This window comes from Balearica regulorum, chromosome 7 (genome assembly GCF_011004875.1).
Source record: "Balearica regulorum gibbericeps isolate bBalReg1 chromosome 7, bBalReg1.pri, whole genome shotgun sequence".
NCBI classification, from domain to species: domain Eukaryota; kingdom Metazoa; phylum Chordata; class Aves; order Gruiformes; family Gruidae; genus Balearica; species Balearica regulorum.
Window position 1 is genome coordinate 41,244,964 of NC_046190.1, and position 7,905 is coordinate 41,252,868.

Here is a 7,905-nt window from a genome sequence, read left to right on the forward strand (position 1 = left end):
CCCTTTGGTCAGTTGTGGCCAGCTGTCCCTGCCATGTCCCCTCCCAGCTTCTCGTGCACTCCCAGCCTCCCTGCTGGTGGAGCAGCCTGAGAAGCAGGAAAGGCCTTGATGCTGTGCAAGCCCTGTTCAGCAATAACTAAACCATCGCTGTGTTATCAGCACTGTTTTCATCATAAACCCAAAGCACAGAGCCATACTGGCCACTTTGATGGAAATTAATTGCACCCTAACCAAACCCAGTACAATGGGGTGGTTCTGCCCTCTGATGCAGAACATCACAAGATCAGAAGGAGAAGATCCCTTCTCTTTGGGAAACTTCTTGAGGTTTCTCTTGATGAAATCCCAGAGCTTCTGAAGGTGTGTTTGGAGTGAAGCTCCACTGTGTCAGCGGTTAATGTGTGCGTGCAGATGGCTCACCTGACTTGTGGTGCATCTGAAAAGATGACAGCAGTAGGAATGAAAGGACACGACAGATAATAAATAAGAAGCAAAGATACTAATTCAAAGAAATGCTAAAGCCTGGAGCTGTGCCATGGGATTGGTGATGGGCCTGTGGAGAGTTTGTGGGTCAGGATTAGCCAAGCAGACCAACACAGGGGACATTTTAGTGCATGTCTTACTCTCTGCTTGATTAGGAAGAAGTAGATGAGCCCTTCTGCAGGCCACTAGAAGAAACCTCATGTTCTCACACCCTGGTCATCAATGAGAACTCCCCAAGCATGTGCAGATGGCATTAGGAAAGCCAAAGCCCAACTCGAGCTGAATCTGCTGAGTGACCTGAAGGACAACAAAACCCGTTTCTATGACTACATAAAGAGCAAAAGGAAGACTAATCAAAACGTACATGGTATCTGGTCCAGGATATGGAAAAGCCCGAGACAGTCAAGGTCTTCCTCACCACAGGCTGTCCTGCTAGTACCAAATTTCAGGTATCTCAGGGAAATTGGGAGCGAGGAAGACTTCACCTTGGTGCAGGAGTCTCAGGTTAGGGAACATTTCAACAAAGCGGCCATACCTGAGCCTACGGGAACTGAGGGCATGCACCCACGAGTGCTGAGGGAGCTGGCCAATGTCACTGCGAGGCCACTCTGGACTTTCTTTCAAAGGTGGTGGTTACTGGGAGAGGTTCCTGCTGACTGGGCAGAAGCAAATACCAACACTATCTCAAAGAAGGGCAAGAAGGAGGATGTGGGGAGCTTTCAGCCTGTCTCCTCTAGCATCCCCCGAGACACACTGATGAAGTAGAGGTTAGAGAAGTGGAGAGTGATGTGGATGGAGAAGTGACTGAACTACCTGGCTCAGAGGATCGTGACCGTGGCACAAAGCCCAGCAGGAGGTACCATGAGCTGCGGTGCAGGCACCAAAGCTCGGCCCTCAGTCTGGGAGTTGTCAGCAGGCAGTGCCAGTGGCTGCAGCACCCAAGAGACCCACGGCCCCATGCGCAGCAGCGAGTCCAGTTCTGAGCATGGGGAGCTGCTCTGGCTGGAGAGGAGCTGCTGGGAGCACTGCATTGGTTGTGCCCACCTATGGTGTACGAGGGGGTGAGTCTGATGCGTGGCTGAGGGAGGCCCTCCCGCTGAGCCAGGAAAGGAGCCCCTTGCTTTCTGAACTCCTTCTCAGAGAGGAGCCTAGGTGTGGCTAGGTCTGGTCTGAGTCCTAGACGTGGTCAACGGTTTATGCCTAAAGGTGTGTAGCCATATGTCACAGTCACCGTTTGCCTGTCAGAGCCCCCTCCAGGACTGTCACTGAGACAGTTTTGCAAAGGTGAATCAGACAGAAATTTTATTAAAGCAACAGCAAGGCTTTTGACACCGTCTCTCGTACCATCCTCGTTAGCAAGCTTCGGCAGTGTGGGTTGGAGGAGTGGACAGTGAGGTGGTAGAGAAGTGGCTGAATGGCAGAGCCCAGAGGGTTGTGATAAGCGGCGCAGAGTCTGGTTGGAGGCCTGTAGCTAGTGGTGTGCCCCAAGGGTCAGTGCTTGGTCCTGCCTTATTCAACATAATCATCAATGACCTGGACGAGGGGACAGAGTGTACCCTCAGCAAATTCGCTGATGAGACTAAGCTGGGAGGAGTGGCCAACACACCTGAAGGCTGCGCTGCCATTCAGTGACATCTGGACAGACAAGAGTATTGGGTGGAGAGGAACCCAATGAAATTCAACAAGGGCAAGTGTAGGGTCCTGCACTTGGGGAACAACAAGCCCAGACACCAGTACAGGGTAGGGGTTGGCCTGCTGGGAAGTAGCATGGCCAAGAAGGACCTGCAGCATTGACAAGCAGCTGTCCATGAGGCAGCAATGTGCCCTCATGGACAGGAAGGCCAATGGTATCCTGGGGTGCATTGAGAAGAGCACAGCCAGGAGGTCAAGGGAGGTTCTCCTCCCCCTCTACTCTGCCCTGGTGAGGCCACGTCTGGAGTTCGGTGTCCAGTTCTGGGCTCCCCAGTTCAAGACAGACAAGGGACTACTGGAGAGAGTCCAGCAGACTGGAGGGCTGCGAGGATGATGAGGGCACTGGAGCATCTCTCGTATCAGGAAAGGGGAGAAAGCTGAGTCTTTTAATGTGGAGAAGAAAAGACCGAGTTGGGATTTCATCAATGCTTATAAATATCTGAAGGGCGAGTGTCAAGACTAAGGAGCCAGATTCTTTCCAGAGGTGCCCAGTGACAGGACAAGTGGATATGGGCACAAACTGGAACACAGGAAGTTCCATCTCAACATGAGGAAAAACATCTTCACTCTGAGGGTGACAGAGCACTGGGACAGGCTGCCCAGAGAGGATGTGGAGTCTCCTTCTCTGGAGAGATTCAAAACCTGTCTGCATACAATCCTGTGCAACCTGCTCTAGGTGATCCTTGTTTGATTGGAGGGTGGACTAGATGATCTCCAGAGGTCCCTGCCAACCCCTACCAGTCTGAGATTCTGTGATTCGGTGACCCGTGATCCTTCTCCTGGCTCTGGGCTTCTATTGATGCCACTGGCATTAAACTGGGAGGAGTGAGATGGATTGAGGTTCCCCTCCCCCGGCCACTTTAGCTTAAAGCCCTCTTCACCAGCTTGGCAAGCCTATGGCTGAAGATGCTCTTCCCCTTCTCTGACAGAGGGATCCCATCAGCCCTCGGTAGACCAGGTTTCTCAAAGCCAGTCCCATGGCCTTAGTAGATGAACTCCTGGCTGTGGCACCAGTCAGCAACCAGTGGGGCAACCATTTGTTGACCAATTCAAACCCCTTCCCTTTGACCAGGAGGATGGATGAAAAACCTGTGTGGGCTCCAGAGTCCCTTCCCACCGCTCCCAGGGCTCTGTCATCCTTCTTGATATTCCTCAGGCTGCTCCTGGCTGTTTCACTGGTGCCCATGTACAACAGCAGCAACGGATAATGGTCAGTGGCCTGTAGGAGGCTTGGTAGTCTCCCAGTGACATCCCTGCTCCGAGTCCCCGGTGAGGAGCACACCTCTCTAGAGAGTGCCTCAGGTCAGCAGATGGGTGCCCCTGGGCCTCTCAGAAGAGAGTCGCCTACTGCTATCAGCCGTTGCCTTTTCTTAGTTGCGCTGGTTGTTATACAGGGAGCAGCTCGGGCTGCCTTCCTCAGCTCCAGCATCTCTCCTGATGTGGCAGGTCTTTCCTCCTCAGCCTGCAGAGCGGTGAAGAGGTTCTGCAAGGGCACCTCAGGCTTCTCGTGTGGTGATCGCTTGGTGATGGGTCACCCCAAGCAGGGAGAGCCATCTGCATGCAAACATTCACAGCTGAGTACATGGAGCTTCAGTCCAGGGGGACCTGGAGGAACTCTGGGATTGGGCCACCAGAAACCTCTTCAGTTTCACAAGGAGAAGTGGCCAGTGCTGCAAGGACGGGAAGGATAACCCCGTAGGTCAGGGCCAGCTGGAACCTGACCGACTGAGCAGTGAGCCTGAGGAGAATGGCATGGGCACTACAAGGGACAGCACTACATGGCATGGGCACTACAAGGGACGGAGCCAGTGGTGGATGCTCACCATGAAGAAGGCCAGCTGCACAGGGGGATGGATATCTTGCGAGGAGCATGGCCACCCAGACCTCTTGACTTTTGCTCCCCCTGCAGTGAGCCGTGGTGTAGCCACAGCTGGACCAGCGTGTCCCTCTGTGGGAATTCCTGCTCCAGGCTGGTGGAGAGGAACTGGGGAGGGCCAGGCGAGGTCTGCACATGCCCTGCACTTTTGGACCCAAACCCCATCGATGCCCACCTCTTCCATCTCCACACGATCCCAAAAGCATGCTGTCCTTGGAGAACTACTGCACTCTCCAGACAGCTCCAGACTCCCCTCCTAGAAGATGAGTGTCTTGAATGTCACCTGGGGGAAAGCCCTGGGTACATCCCGCACTCACACTCATCATCTTCACTCTCACCAGACATTGACTCATAAATCTACTCCTATGTCTCTAAAAGGTCACAAAAAGACACTGAGCTTTTTAGTCCCAAAGACAGAGAGGAAGAGGAACTTCAGGGGTGCAGCTCCTCAGGCCTCTTTGGAGAAAGAGCCCAGCCTGAAAGCACTGCACCGGGAGGATCCCACTTGGTTACAGAGGTGCTATGAGAGAGGCTCGCTCTGAGCAGTGCTAACGCACTTTAGTAAGGGCAGCAGGTGACACAAAACAGGTACATGCCTCAGATGAAGTGACACAAATGTCAACAGTTCTCTAGGAACATAATAACCAACAATGACAATAACGACAGCAATATTGATAATAATAATGATAGTGAAAAAAATAAATAAAACAAACTAAAAAAAACCCCAAACATATAAAACAGAAGCCAGTGTGGAAACAGATAATTTTGGAATCGATTGCAGAGAGATGTAGTAGATAGCTCTGGAATTAATTGTGGAAAGAGCTAGTAATTTTTTCCCTACTAAAAAATGTCCATGGAATCAAATTCTTGATGGCATCTTTGAGCTCCTGGTTCCTCATACTGAAGATGAGGGGGTTCACTGCTGGGGGAACCACCGAGTACAGAACTGCCACCACCAGGTCCAGGGATGGGGACGACTTGGAGGGGGGCTTCAGGTCGGCAAACATGCCAGTGCTGACAAAGAGGGAGACCACGGCCAGGAGAGGGACGCACGTGGAAAAGGCTTTGTGCCGTCCCTGCTCCGAGGGGATCCTCAGCACGGCCCTGAAGATCTGCACATAGGACACCACAATGAACACAAAACACCCAAAAGCTAAACAGGCACTAACCACAAGGGCTCCTACTTCCCTGGTGTAGGCATCTGAGCAGGAGAGCTTGAGGATCTGGGGGATTTCACAGAAGAACTGTCCCACAGCATTGCCCTGGCAGAGGGGTATGGAAAATGTATTGGCCGTGTGCAGCAGAGCAGTGAGAAACCCACTGCCCCAGGCAGCTGCTGCCATGTGGACACAAGCTCTGCTGCCCAGGAGGGTCCCGTAGTGCAGGGGGTGGCAGATGGCAACGTAGCGGTCGTAGGCCATGACGGTGAGAAGGGAAAACTCTGCTCCAACGAAGAAGACAAACAGAGAGAGCTGTGCAGCACATTCTGCATAGGAGATGGCCCTGGTGTCCCAGAGGGAATTGGCCATGGATTTGGGGAGAGTGGTGGAGATGGAGCCCAGGTCAAGGAGGGAGAGGTTGATGAGGAAGAAGTACATGGGGGTGTGGAGGCGGTGGTCGCAGGCTATGGTGGTGATGATGAGGCCGTTGCCCAGGAGGGCAGCCAGGTAGATGCCCAGGAAGAGCCAGAAGTGCAAGAGCTGCAGCTGCCGTGTGTCTGCAAAGGCCAGGAGGAGGAACTGGGTGATGGAGCTGCTGTTGGACATCTGCTGCTTTTAGGCATGGGGGACTGTTTGAGGAGGAAAACAGAGTAAGTTAGGTGAGACTTAAGTGAGCAAAATCAGAGCCATTCCCTGTAACACCTCTCACTGCTACACACACACTTTTCTAGAATACGTTCCTTGAGCCCTGTGGCTGGAGCTCTGGTTGGTGCTGGCTGAGTGTGTGGTGAGGAGCAGGACCTCTGCAAGCCGGTGGCCAAGGAGTGGTGCTCTGCAGCAGTGGGTTCATGGGAATGGTGGGGGCAGGGGCCAGTCCTGGAGTTCGACTGTGTCATATGAAATCACTGCTAATGCCAAAGGGCTTGTCAGCATCTGCACTCCTAAAGCTAAGGAACCAGAATGGCAGAAAGCAGTGTGAGACATTTTCTGGATTTTTGACAGCTCCCCCATCTCCCCTGGGCAGTGTCCTTGGCTGTCAGAAACCCTCAGCATTTCTGCTGCACTCAGGGAGAGCCGAGCGAGGCAAGAGGATTGCCTGTGGCTTCGTGCAGAGCAGGGGGAGCTGCTCTGTCTCTGCGTCTCGTTCCCAGCTGCCCTGGGCTTGCCCCTTGCTGAGATGGAGGACCATCACACTCCCATACTACCCGGAAAAGCCACCAGACGCTGCTGAGAGCAGAGGGATCCACCTCAGACCACTAATGCCTCCCCCTTTCTTAAGATCTCCGCACCCCGTTTCCAGCCAAGGACACGCAGGGCTGATGGTGCCCCCTGGAAGGCAGCTCCGGGCTTGGAAGGACACCCCAAGGAGATAGCCAGCTGTGCTCCTGATGGCATCTGAGGAAGGCAGAGCCAGAGAGGCAGAGGCAACAATGTCAGGCAGCGTCCCTTCGTCCCTGGGTAGTGGGCAAGGGGCGCATGGCAGGAGAGATGCCCTTCATCTCTTCTGCTGGCAGGTGGAGGAGAAGGGGACGCCCTGGGCTGAGGGCTGTGCTGGCTGGGAGAGGAGAGCAGAGGGCTGTTGCTCAGGGAAGGCATCTGTAGGGCAGGGCATGGCCAGGAGGTGCCCACATCTCCCCTGCCCCAGGCTGTGCCTGCGCACTTCCCACCCTCCCTGCCCAGCTCTGCTGCCTGGACCTCTCCCAGCTGGGAGCTCTTGCTCTGGCCCCACATCTCTTCCCTGCCAGTGCTCACAGACCCCAGCCCAGCCCCTGTGTGCCCAGCTCTGCCCTGCAGCCTCTCCGTGTCTGCAGGGGCTCAAGAGCAGCAGCTCACACAAACCCTGATGAAACTGCACAGGGGATGCTCTGGGCACCTCCAGGGTGCTGGCGGCTGAAGGCACTTGCTCAGGTCTCCAGTATACTTCAGAGTTTTGTAGTCTCAGCTCTTTCTCTAACCCACACAGCCCACCGATGTGTTTCCATCCCATGCAGCCCAGCCAGAGAACAGTGGAAGCAGAGGCTCAAGCAGGAAAGCCTTGCCCTGACCGGCCTCATGGAAAGTCCCCTGGGAAATAACCTGGGCATGACCTGGAGCTGTGAGCAGCGCTGTCCCACGCAGCAGCCTCTCAGCAGAAGCAGCAGCAGGGCCCTGCCTTGCCCTGCCGGGGGTTGCTCCTTCTACCCATAGCTTCTCCCCAGTGCTGTGGGAAGCTCTCGGGGAAGGCTGAGTGCTGACCCTGGCAGGCGGCAGAGTCCCTGCCCCGGCACACAGCCCCTGGGGCGCAGGGACCCTGCTCGCAAGGACAGCCCTGGGCACCCCTGCCTGCACACCCAGCTTCATACCCCTGCAGCTGTCCACAGCAGAAGGCAGCCCTCATGCCTTGTCCCACTGATGGGGCAGCAGGGCATCCCTGCTCTGCAGCACGTCCTCCTGCTCTGTGCTGCACAAACTCTCAGAGTCCTTCTGACACAGCCCACAACCTGTCAGCTCTACCAGCTGGAGGAGATCCCTCCAGGCACTGAAGCTGCCTTGCCCTGCACCCACAGACTTACCACGTCGAGGACTGTGAAGATTTCTCCTCCAGGGAGCTCTCAGCATCCTCCCGCTCCCAACTGCCTTGAAGCTCTCTCAGCCTTGCAGGTCTCCTCTTGCTGCCTGCAGGCAGTGCCCTCAGCCCTGCTCCTGGGCAGAGCTGTC

General features: G+C 54.9%; 1 pseudogene; it reads right to left on the minus strand.

Annotated features, from left to right (window-relative positions):
• Nucleotides 1-5,039: 5,039 nt before the first annotated feature.
• LOC142602569 (olfactory receptor 14J1-like) lies at nt 5,040-5,814 on the minus strand (annotated as a pseudogene).
• Between the last annotated feature and the right edge of the window lie 2,091 nt (nt 5,815-7,905).